The sequence below is a fragment of the Microcebus murinus genome, chromosome X (assembly GCF_040939455.1).
Source record: "Microcebus murinus isolate Inina chromosome X, M.murinus_Inina_mat1.0, whole genome shotgun sequence".
NCBI classification, from domain to species: domain Eukaryota; kingdom Metazoa; phylum Chordata; class Mammalia; order Primates; family Cheirogaleidae; genus Microcebus; species Microcebus murinus.
The window spans coordinates 33,322,624-33,335,435 of record NC_134136.1 but is presented as its reverse complement, the minus strand read 5'-3'; the positions used below and the strand labels follow the sequence as shown (position 1 = coordinate 33,335,435).

Sequence of the window (12,812 nt, the reverse complement as noted above, 5' to 3'; positions counted from 1 at the left end):
GTATCTTCAACAACTTTCAAGATACATGTCTTGAAGTTGGACTAAATTTGGTAAATTCAGTGAGTATATGCACAGATGGTATACCTTCCATGACAGGAAAACATGAAGGGTTTATTACATAGATTTAAAAAATGTATTAGCAGATCCAGATGCTCTTTTTTTTTTTTTTTTTTTTTTTTGAGAGAGTCTCGCTTTGTTACCCAGGCTAGAGTGAGTGCCAGGGCGTCAGCCTAGCTCACAGCAACCTCAAACTCCTGGGCTCAAACAATCCTCCTGCCTCTCAGCCTCCTGAGTAGCTGGGACTATAGGCATGCGCCACCATGCCCAGCTAATTTTTTCTATATATATTAGTTGGCCAATTAATTTCTTTCTATTTATAGTAGAGACAGGGTCTCGCTCTTGCTCAGGCTGGTTTTGAACTCCTGACCTCGAGAAATCCGCCCGCCTCGGACTCCCAGAGTGCTAGGATTACAAGCTTGAGCCACCATGCCCGGCCTCCAAGTTACTTTTATTTTAATTATTATATACTTTTTGCATTTAGCATTTGAATCCTTTTGAAGTTTGCATTTAACTTTGACTAGCTTATCTTGTAAATTAATAAACATAATAACTGCCACCATGCATTAAGCATTTGGGTATTGTATACTAAGATAAGCATTTTACATGCATTAAATTGTATATGATTTTATTATTCTCACTGTAAATATAAATAATTAAGAGTACGAACAGACTTTTTAAAAGAAAATCCAAAATCCCTCCATCTATAATTAACATTTTGGTGAAAGCTTTCCTATATATTTCATATGCTTATATGCACACGTAGATATACAAAAATACATATACAAGTAAAGAAATGGAAAAGTACAGACATTGAATTATACTGCTTTGTAACCTACCTTTTACATTAAATTGTATTTATAGATATATTTACATATCAAAAAATGTAGGTCGGCCGGGTGTGGTGGCTCACGCCTGTAATCCTAGCATTCTGGGAGGCCGAGGTGGGAGGATTGCTCGAGGTCAGGAGTTTGAAACCAGCCTGAGCAAGAGCGAGACCCTGTCTCTACCATAAAAATAGAAAGAAATTAATTGGCCAACTAATATATATATATATAAAAATCAGCCAGGCATGGTGGCTTGTGCCTGTAGTCCCAGCTACTCGGGAGGCTGAGGCAGGAGGATCACTTGAGCCCAGGAGTTTGAGGTTGCTGTGAGCTAGGCTGACGCCACAGCACTCACTCTAGCCTAGGCAAGAAAGCGAGACTCTGTCTCAAAAAAAAAAAATGTAGGTCTACATTAACTTTAATGTGTGCAAATTGACTAAAATGGTACATCCCAATTGACCTAGTCAGTCCACTATTAGAGCCACTTAAGGTTTTGGTACTATAAACATTAATGAACTTCCTTGTGTATACATCTTTTAGCACTTGCATTTATCTTCTTAGAATAAAGTCTTAGTGAAATTGCTAGATCATAGAAGGTGCTTTACATTTTTATACAGATTGCCAACCCAACTTCTGGAAATGAACCAACTGAAACAGTATATTACATCAGCCATATCCCCACAGCCTTGCCAACACGTGTTTTATTGATCTTTTAAACATTCTTAATCTGATATGTGAAAACCATTCTTTTTTACTTGGAAAGTCAGTTTGGTACTCCTTCTTCTGTGAATATTCTGTTCATGAATTTTCCCCATTTTTTGTTAAAAGATTTATAATTAACATATAGAAGTTCTTTATATATTAAGAATATCTACCCATTGTTACATGTCACAGATATTTTTCCTAGTTTTTTTTAAGCTTGATTATGGTATTTTTTTTTTTTTTTTTGCCATACAGACTTTTTTGAAGGCTAAATGTATTAATTAATCTGGCCAGGCACAGTGGCTCACACATGTAATCCTAACACTCTGGGAGGTCCAGGTGGGAGGATCTCTCAAGGTCAGGAGTTCGAGACCAGCCTGAGCAAGACCAAGACCCCATCTCTACTAAAAATAGAAAGAAATTAGCTGGACAACTAAAAATATAGAGAGAGAAAAAATTAGCTGGGCATGGTGGCACATGCCTGTAGTCCCAGCTACTTGGGAGGCTGAGGTAGTAGGATCATTTGAGCCCAGGAGTTTGAGTTGCTGTGAGCTAGGCTGATGCCACAGCACTCTAGCCTGGGTAACAGAGCCAGACTGTCTCAATCAATCAATCAATCAATCAATAAAATGTATTCATCTTTTTAAGTCTTCAATCTTCATAAAATGATTAGAAAAGACTCCTCCATCTCAAGACTGTAAAAATATTATAAAAATAAAATATTAAATTATAATTATAGATTTCAAAATAATATATTTTCAAATGCCTTGATGGTTTCATTTTTTTAAATTTAAATCTTTGATTTGGCTGGAATTATTAATAACTTTGGTTTAAATAGTGAGTATAGATGTAGCTTTATTAAATTTCCCCTGTCAGCCAGGCATGGTGGCTCACGCCTGTAATCCTAGCACTCCAGGAGGCCAAGGAGGAAGACTGCTTGAGCTCAGGAGTTCAAGACCAGCCTGAGCAAGAGTGAGACTCTGTCTCTACTAAAAATAGAAAAATTAGCCAGGCGTGGTACATGCCTATAGTCCCAGCTACTCAGGAGGCTGAGGCAGGAGGATTGCTTGAGCCCAGGAGTTTGAGGTTGCTGTGAACTACACTGACACCATGGCACTCAGCTCAGGGCAATACAGTGAGACTCTGTCTCAAAAATAAAATAATGTAATCCCAGCACTCTGGGAGGCCGAGGCAGACGGATTGCTCAAGGTCAGGAGTTTGAGGTTGCTGTGAGCTAGGCTGACACCATGGCACTCACTCTAGCCTGGGCAACAAAGTGAGACACTGTCTCAAAAAAAATAAAATAAAATAATAAAATAAAATAAATAAATTTCTCCTGTTGTCCTAGACACATTTATTAAAAAAATCTATCTTTCAAAATCCAACCCATGGATTTTATTTATTTATTTTTTGAGACAGAGTCTCACTTTCCCAGGCTAGAGTGAGTGCCATGGTGTCAGCCTAACTCACAGCAACCTCAAACTCCTGGGCTCAAGCGATCCTGCTGCCTCAGCCTCCCGAGTACTGGGACTACAGGCATGCACCACCATGCCCGGCTAGTTTGTCCTAGATATACTACTTGGCCAATTAATTTCTTTCTATTTATAGTAGAGACGGGGTCTCGCTCTTGCTCAGGCTGGTTTCGAACTCCTGATCTCAAGCAATCCACCAGCCTCGGCCTCCCAGAGTGCTAGGATTACAGGCGTGAGCCACCGCGCCAGGCCAACCCATGGATTTTATAAAAGCCTCTTTGTCATTTCTTGAAATCCATAGGATACCTAAGTTTATTTCTTTGGACACTGTTCTGTTACGGTAATCTGTCTATTCCTATACAAGTACCACAATATTTTAATTATTTTAATTTCTAGTATAATTTATATGTGATAGGTTACACTCTTTGTTTCCTTTTCAGAATTTCATCTGGAATTTATTTGGGGGATCAATGTGATGTAAATATCTAATTCCCCCCCCCCAAATAGACTCATTTTTAACTAATTTGTATTGAGAAGGGAAGTGGCAGCACTAGGGCACTGGGAATTTTGAATAGCTCTGTATAAACGCATGAAAGCAGTCACCTTTGTGAACACATTTCTGGTGGAAATAAATGTTGAAAACCATTGTTATATAATAGTGCTGTCCAAAAAACCTTCTATGGTGAGAAGAATGCTCTATAGCTGCACTTTCCAATATGGTCATCACTGGCCACATGTGGCCATTGAGCATTTGAAATGTGGCTAGTGTTACTAAGGAACCAAATTTTTAGTTGATTTAACTGTAATCAATTTAAATGTATATAATCACATATTTACTGGATAGAGCAGTTATTTGTAAAATCACTTCCCTATTATACTGCTTCATAGCATCACTGACAGATAAATAGATTTGGCAATTTCCTATTTAACCTGAAACTATCATTTAGACAGTAAAATGCTAAGGCTAACCCTGAGATCTCAAAGGCAGCTCAAATGAGTATGTAACAGATGCCCCCTGTAAGCTTGGCAGTCTGCAAAATAAAAGAGGCAGCTAAGACAGCATTCAAGTTGTTTAAAATTTAGTAGAGGAGATAAAATAGTACATAAATCATAATGGCTGTAGAACAAAATAAGAACCATAAAAGAGGAATCAAAAAAGTGTCAAGGAAGTTCCAAGAAGGGAGAAATTATTTTGGCTATGGAGCATGAGAGAGAAATTAGGGAGGGCTTCATGGAAGAGGTGGCACTTAAGCTGCTTCTTGAATATGGTTCATTCTCAACAGGCAGAGAAGTAGAGATGGAAAGGAGAGGAGTAAAGTACTCCAGGATAAAAGAATGACATAAGAAAAGGCACAAAGGATGGATAATAAAGGTTATATTGGACAACATTGAGTGGTCCAGTCTGGCTAGGTCATGTAAGAAGGAAAGTAATGAGAAATAAGGCTTCCTAGATAGACTGAGGCTAAATATCAAAGGGCCTTTGATTTCTGGTCAAAGAATCTGGACTTGACTTTTCACCTAGTGAGAAGAGAATAAGGTCCCTTTAGACTAGTGTCATCTGAGCTCAGGACTCCAGAGCAATAAGAGATTTGCACTATCAATAAAATAAAATTTCACACTGAAGGCCCTGACTTCCCCACAATGCAATATATCAATGTACCAAAATTGCACTTGTACCCTCATGAATAGACACAAATAAAAAATAAATGGGGGAAAAAATAAAGTTTCCCAACTTGGAAAGATTGCCTAACTCACAAGATTATTGTGAATATGAGCAAGGTAAGGAAAGGAGAAAGGCATTTAACAAAGTATATAACAAGCACAACACAAATGCTAAAAATCCATAACAAGCTACAGTGATTTAGATGTTTCCTAGAGCAGTACACACCCAAGCAAGCCAGAACAAAACAACCTATTTGGGCACAGTACTTGACTGTGAAAAAGAAGTCTTTAAAACACAGTTCTAATGATTTTTAAATGGTGTAACTTCAGAAGGAAAACAGATAGGAAACAACACACTATTTGGGTCCCTTGATGTTGGAAGGATGCCATAGACTTTCTAGATTAGTAGTAACAAATGTCACCTAGTCCAATCTCCCAAATCTGACGTTTGAGCTCCTGCCAAATGGCTGGCCATGCTATGCTATGTACACACCTGCAATGGTAGAGAACTTTCTAGAGTTACAATGCAACTCGTTTAATGGGCAACTCAAATGGTTAGATATTATTTCAGATTCAATAACAATCCACAGAATTTAACATCCACTCACTAGGTATCCAACAGTTTTAAATAAAAAACTAAATGGGCTTCAGGAAGATTAGTCCTAATATGCAGGATATATTGAACTGCAGAGCACACCAATGACAGCAAGAAGAGGCTTTTATAGCAGGCTACATCGAGAATCCATAGGACCTGACTGCAAGTAGTGGCAGTAGGAATGCAGAGAAAAACCTATTCTGGAGACAGCTCTCAGGGCATTTAATAAAAGGTAGAATGCAATATGGCAGGAATGGATGAGGCACACAGGAATAGTCACAGATGAATGAGATCAGAAGTCTTGGGATTAGAGAATGACGACATCATTAAAAGAAACAAATTTGCCTGGGGAAAAACGTCAAATTGGTGTTTGAATACATTTTACATGCCAACAGAACACCCAAACACAGGAAATGAATTTACCCAGGCATTTCCTGAGACATAGTTCCTCAATTGGGTAGAACATTCTTGTTTGCCAATGTAAACTAAAATAAAATCTTAAGCTCCTCCCAGCTGACTGGATGGGCCCCCTCTTGGCCAAGAGGACACCCTAAAACTGAGTTTCTGGCCATGAGAAGACAGGCCAAACATATGTCATCATGCCTCCCTCCTGGGGGTAAAAAGCATTTTAGAACTCAGGAGAGAAGCCAAGGTACAGCTACATGAAGATGTGAGATTTAAGGGGAAAAATAAAGAATGTTGGCCAGGCGCGGTGGCTCACGCCTGTAATCCTAGCACTCTGGGAGGCCGAAGTGGGCGGATTGCTCAAGGTCAGGAGTTCGAAACCAGCCTGAGCAAAAGCAAGACCTCGTCTCTACTATAAATAAAAAAGAAATTAATTGACCAACTAATATATATAGAAAAAATTAGCCGGGCATGGTGGTGCATGCCTGTAGTCCCAGCTACTCGGGAGGCTGAGGCAGGAGGATCACTTGAGCCCAGGAGTTTGAGGTTGCTGTGAGCTACGCTGACGCCATGACACTCACTCTAGCCTGGGCAACAAAGTGAGACTTTGTCTCAAAAAAAATAAATAAATAAATAATGTGGCTTAAGCTAGGCTCCTTGGCACAGAGAATGTGTATCTAGATTGTTTGACCAAAGATTTGGAGCCAAGCCTGTGGTCAGGTAAGTCCAAAAGAGACTGGCCCACAATGGACTCATTCCACTGCCTCTGATGTCATTAGGAACCAGCTTAAGTGAACCAGCCCAACAAGTGGTGGCTTTGACCAGGTGGACCCATGTATTAATTGTACATCTTTGCATCAGACCTTACATTAGACAAACATGCTTGGCTTGGCACTGCCAGCTACAAGTCTAAACATAATAAAAGGCTTATTCTCAAGTCTTAGCTCAGGATAATTAAAGCACATAGTGCACATTCAACATTTATCTTTCTCCACCAAGTTGGCTCTGATCACAGCTTCCTGACCCAGGCTCAAGGGACAGGTCTCAGGGATCAAGGGGTGTGAGCTGCTGGCTACAGCTAGAATCTATCCCTGAAAAGCCTTGTTAGCCCACACCATGAGGTTTAGTGGTGATTTTTCTTACTGTTATATCTTATTAATGAAGAGCTCGAACTTGAGGTTTTTTCTCTCTTCCACTTGGTTACAATGCATTTTCACGAAGGAGTTTATGGTACTTCTCAAATGAAGAAGGCAGCGTGTACATTCTTCTATCAGTCCTGGCTATCATCATTATTGCTGCAGTTATTGAAATATCCAAATACAAGGGAGAAACATATTTTTCCCCTTTAAATTTCAACCTGTCACAGAACATAGTCAAGCCATCACACTGCACATGGTGATGATTTTAAGGAAGAGATGTAAACACAATTCTGTTTTACCAAAGTATATGATCATTTCGACTGTATTTTAACTTGTTTCACTTTCCCAGCCTTTCTCCTCCTTCCCAAATAGCAAATGTTTTGCACTGAGCCACATCAATGAACTACAGAAGCCAACATGTTTGATAAAGTGAAGTTTGCTTATTGTTTTAAACAAAACTGGAATAGTCACTTCATAATTCATCTTTCTTATATGGTAAGATTCTTTAGAATATCTCTTAAAGTTAAATAACACTTCAGTGGGCTTTGCACCTGTGGAGACATGTTCTAAGTGAGTAATTCAGGCTGTTCCCAAGGTTGCCCCACCATCAGTTCACCCTGGTAAGCAGCACATGAGTGTATGGACTCTATTGCCAGTTATTGGTGTGCAAACTCTGTGAAATAATTGAAAGAGGTTTATTCTGAGCTAAGTTTGAGGACCATGGCCTGGAGCCATGCCCAAGAAGCCTTGAGCTAGTGGACTCACTATGGTTGGGTCATACATTTCAGGGAGAGAGGAATTACATGTAAAGTCATAAATCAATACATAGAAGGCATGCATTGGTTTGGCCTGAAACGGTGGGACATCTCAAAGCAGGGGCTTACAGGTTACAGGAGGGTTTAAAGACTCTTTGATTTGTAATTGGTTAAAGAAATGAAACTTTGTGTAATGGCTTGGATTGTTTTTTCCAGAATATTACAAAGGTACAAATGTTTCAGTTACATGAATTGCTTTTGTACAGTCTGAGTAAAAGTTATAGATGTGCCCATCACCTGTATAGTGTGCATTGTACCCATTAGGTATGAATTTACCCATCTCCTCCATCCTCCCACCTGCTAGATTTCTGTTATATTTTACTACTATATGTACACATGAGTGTTGATCTGTACGTTTCAATTTAGTAGTGAGTAAATATGGTTTCTGTTTATCCATTCTTGTGATACTTCACTTAAAAGGTGGCTCTCCTTGGCCAGGCGCGCTCACGCTTGTAATCCTAGCACTCTGGGAGGCTGAGGCGGGTGGATTGCTCAAGGTCAGGAGTTCAAAACCAGCCTGAGCGAGACCCTGTCTCTACTATAAAAAATAGAAAGAAATTAATTGGCCAACTAATATATATACATAAAAATTAGCCGGGCATGGTGGCACGTGCCTGTAGTCCCAGCCACTCGGGAGGCTGAGGCAGTAGGACTGCTTAAGCCCAGGAGTTTGAGGTTGCCGTGACCACGGCACTCACTCTAGCCTGAGCAACAAAGGGAGACTCTGTCTCAAAAAAAAAAAAAAAAAAAGGTGGCTCTCCAGGTCCATTCAGGTTGTTACAAAAGGTATGTAGAAGACTCCAAAGGCAATCATAGCAACAATAGATAAATGGGACCTGATTAAACTTAAAAGGCTTGGAATGTTTTAAGTCAGTTAATTGGAGACAAGTCAATGGCCATATACCCAGACTCAAATGAATTTGTTATATAAATTGAGGACCTTCAAGTTTGTCTGACATAATGTTAGGCCAGTGAATGAGTTACAAAGGTTATCTATAAGAATGGAGGGGGCAATGATGAGGTATGTCTGGCCTCTCTTCTCATGGCCAGAAACTCAGTTTTAGGGTATCCCCTTGGCCAAGAGAGGGCCCATCCAGTCAGCTGGGGGGAGCTTAAAATTTTATTTTAGTTCATGTTGGCAAACAACAATGTTCTAGTCAATTGAGGAACTATGTCTCAAGAAATGAATGGGTAAATCAAGACTCAGACTAGATTTTACCGGTAAATGCCACATTCCAGGGGCACCCTATATCCCCCCACCCCTGCTCAATGCATTTAGCCTCTGCATGCATAAGTACGTGGGGTAGGAGCCCCACAGAAACTGAAAATGGCCGGATTACTCAACCTGAGTTAAGAAGGAACAGAGAGGGCAGCAGAGGCTATGCCAAAAAGCCAGGTTTAAATCCCCAATCCTACTATTCTGAAGGCCTGGCCTTGGCCTATTGGGCAGAAGCAGAAGCAACTATGGCTCTCTGTCACCAAGGAAGCATTGGGCACCCTCTTGCCCCTCCTTCGGACCTGCAGGGGCTACAGCGGGCAGGCCAGGAGCCTTTGATGCTACAGCCTTTTACCCACATTTAAATGCTTTATATTTAAATCATCTGCTTTCACCGCAGGTAATTGCGGGCTGTCTAGCCCAGGGCAGCCTTCAAATTGGAGAGCCAGCTGTGAGCAGGCAGCTCTAGAGCTGGAGCTAATGCATGGGTCCAGCAACTGCGCAGTGCAATAGTAGTGGCCCTAGAGCAGGGATTGCTCGGAGGAGAGGAGTAGAAAGGATGCAAGGGAGAAGGTAGGCACTTCCGCTGAAGGCTAGGCTCCCGCTAGGCTCCGGACACCTGGGAATTTCGCACTCCTTAGTTCCCAGGGGAGTTGCTCAATTCCTATCTGGGAATGCAGGAGCATTGAGTGACAAGAAGCTGCGGAAGCCTAAGTATCCTAGACCCTGTAGGCAAAGCCCAGTGGTGCAACAATGCACGGACACTACTGCCCCCCAAATCATCTGCTTCCACCGGGGGTAACTGTGAGCAGCTGTCTAGCCCGGGGCAGCCCTCAAATTGCAAAGTTCACAGGGAAAGAGGCGGGGCGGCTGAGAGCTGGAGCCACCACTTCTGTCCCGGTACTCAACGGTCAGGTGGGGGGTGGGGAAGCCAGTCCCCAACAATGAGCCGGAAACTTAACTCCTTCCTCCCTGGGGAGGGGCGGAAGGGGGTGGGGTGCCTGTAACTGAGGTGGTCTTCCTGAGCTGTAGGACTCCCGCTGAACTTGCAGGCTCAGGAATTTTCCTTTCCTCCCCTTCTCCTTACTTCCATCAGGCCTGGCCCCGGCTGTGCCACATGTTTAATAATCTACAGCTTGATTTCTCCGGTCAGAAAAGGAGAGAAAGATTTCTTCTTGTAAGTCTACACAAGATGGGACTGAATGTAGTGGTTGTGGGCAGGTACCGCTTCCTCATTCAGGGGCAAGATATTCCTAAATAGATTTCCCCCCTCCAACAACAACGACGAAAACGCCCATGGTAGGCTCCAGAATAGCTTTCGGCTGAGAAGTACTTTTTCAGCACTTCAGCCCAGTCACAACTTTTGTGGGTGACGTGAGGAAAACCTTAAATGCTTGTTTATTACAAACGTTTCCTCCGAAGTCCTTAGGTCGCACACATGGCGAGGGGGTGGCTGCAAGAACCGAGAGAAACCCCTGAAACACAATTATAACACACTTTCTTTGACAGAGTCTCCTTGCCAAAACATTTTTCTTAAACGTCTGATAGTGATACATCAAACTGGTTACTCCATCCCCGGGCCCAAAGAGGCACGGCGAGCCACTCAGGGCTGGCTGCCCCTACTCTCCCTGTCTGGGGTTCCTTAACAAGGAATCTGGAGCGCAACTTGGCGCGGGTCAGTTGCAACAGTGAAGAGAGAGGGTCACTCAATCTGGGAAACCCGCTCAAGGGGCAGCGGGCATCCTTGCGGGAAGAGAAGAGGCGGCGTCTCAGGGTCCGCGTGGCGGGTACCTTCAGGCTCTCATCTCAGGGCAGAAAGACAGAGATGGCCCTAAATCGCCAGCGCGCTCCCCCGTCTAGGGGTCCGTGGGAACCCCCAGGCGTGGGGAGCGCATTGCCGGGGAACCCCTCGCTGCTCCGCCCAGGAGCCGCCTTGAGCCCTGTGCCCGCGCAGGTTGCTCCCACGGCCGCGGGCAGAAATGAGAGGGACCAGAAGCGGCCAGCGGGAAATTGTCTTCCAGGCAGGCTGCAGAGCCCGCGCGCCTGCCGCAGAGAGCACGACATCCCGCCGCTGAAACACAACGCACCGGCTCACCGGCGTCTGACAGACGGTGCACGCTCCTCCCACGCGAAGAGCCCCTGGCCTTGGAAGCTCTGGTCCCTAAACTTTCTGAGAGGACTGAAGCGAGAGAAAGCAAACTGGCAGATTTCCAGGCACGGGGACCAGGGCTGCAGGAGAACTAGAGCCTCCGTTGGCCGCGGCCTGGCCTGATGCCTCCTGAGAGCGCATCGCCTTCTCCCCCGGCCCTCCCCACCCAACTCTTCAGTTCTGCGAGGGGAAATTACCTGAGTCTCGCAAAACAGCCAGCAAAACGTCCAGGTCGTCTCAGGCGTGTAGTTCCATGTCCAGGGCGAGATGGCGAGCCGGGTTCCGGAGAGCGCGGGCTCGGACTTCCCGGGCGGTCGGACAGGCTACCTCAAGACGAGCGGGGCTGGAGAAAGCGTGAGGAAGACCTTGTGTCCCCAAGCAACGGACAGAACAGCCCCGCCTGTTTTCTCCACTCCCTGTTCTTAGCCAAAGAGGATGCCAGGAAACTTCCCCTTCCCGACCAGGGAAGATTCCTAGAGTTCAGCGGAGCTTCTGAGGACTTTTGGGGGAAGCTGGAGAGGGAGAGGTTACGGAAGGTTCCTAAAAATCACTCAGCTCCTTAGTGAGAATGGCAGGTGCCGCTTCTTGCCTCAGTGACTAGATTTTCCTAAGTCGCCTGCCTCCCAGACTCTTCTTTCTGCGCGACTTCGTTTCAGAGCAGCCTTTTTCCAGCTGCACCTTCCCTCGGCCAGGCGGTGCACACCGGGGCGCGGGCGCCTCAGCCTGTGGCCCTCGCGACCCTCGTGAGGCACACACACTCCAGAAGGCAGCAGACCCACCGGCTGCCCTCTCCCCCTGACAGAAGCGCAGGCGGCAGGTGCAAACTCTGCCTGTCCACCCCGCTCCCGCCTGTTCGCGGCTTCAGCCTTTCAAGGGAACCCTCCAGCCAGTGCGCAAAAAGCCCACACACGTCTCCCCTAGCTCCGAAGAGGGAGGGGCGCCCGGGAAGTGAGCTCCAGGCTCGCCTCACATCCTGCCACCGCTGCTGCCGCCTCCAAAATATGCCTGGAGTGGGGGTGGGAGGGTAGTGGAAGTCACCAAGAGCTGCGTTTTCGTCGCTAACAGTTTGGTGCCTCCTAGCTGACTGATTGCACCGGGGAGGAGGTGGGAACTAGAGAGAACTGCTCTGGCGCGTCACAAAAAAAGGGCTGCTTCTGCTCCTCCTCCTCTTCCACACCCCTTTGGATTTGGGAGCGCGGGGAGGGGAGGGAGAGTGAGGAGAGTGGAAAAGGCTGCCAACCCCAAAATCCCCCATCCCCTGGTTAGGAAAAAAATGCGCTTCTCGCTTACCTTTCCCGGGAGAAGGAAAGCGCGTCCCGGCAGCGCCGTCTAGCGTCCGTACCGAGTAGGACGGCATACAGGATTCGGGCGCGCGCTCAACAGAGTGCAGGTGCAGAAAGCCACTAAAGCAAAGTTTTTCAGCTCTCTGGTCCCCAGTTGCAGCCACTGAACAGGTATCTAGTTCAGCCAGGAGTTCACCTGCTTGGTTCCCCGCAGGCTGGAATTTATTTTTAAAGTCACAGGCCACCTAGTTTTACTTAGAATGCGAGCTCTTCCCAGTAGCGAAGAAAACTCGTCTTTTCCATCCCTTTCACGTAAGAGATCCTTAAGTCTCAGGGTTCTCCAGCCCCGCCAATCAGAGCAAGCAGGTAGGGTCCCGGGACTCACGGCTGGACTCCGAGTTGGAACCGGGCTGCGATTACGTTGTCACACGCCGGAGGCTCGCCAACCTGCACCTGACCACCTGCTCTCCAACGTCAAGCAGTCCAGGAA

The 12,812-nt window shown here is 45.0% G+C and overlaps 1 protein-coding gene across 1 annotated transcript in view; it reads right to left on the bottom strand.

The window, feature by feature from the left end:
- IL1RAPL2 (interleukin 1 receptor accessory protein like 2) overlaps nucleotides 1–12,125 on the bottom strand; it is a 1,045,794-nt gene extending 1,033,669 nt beyond the window's left edge. The window contains exon 1 of the mRNA XM_012787202.2: nucleotides 11,237–12,125. The gene's annotated coding sequence lies outside the window, so the exon portion shown is untranslated. The remainder of the gene's footprint in view (nucleotides 1–11,236) is intronic.
- Between the last annotated feature and the right edge of the window lie 687 nt (nucleotides 12,126–12,812).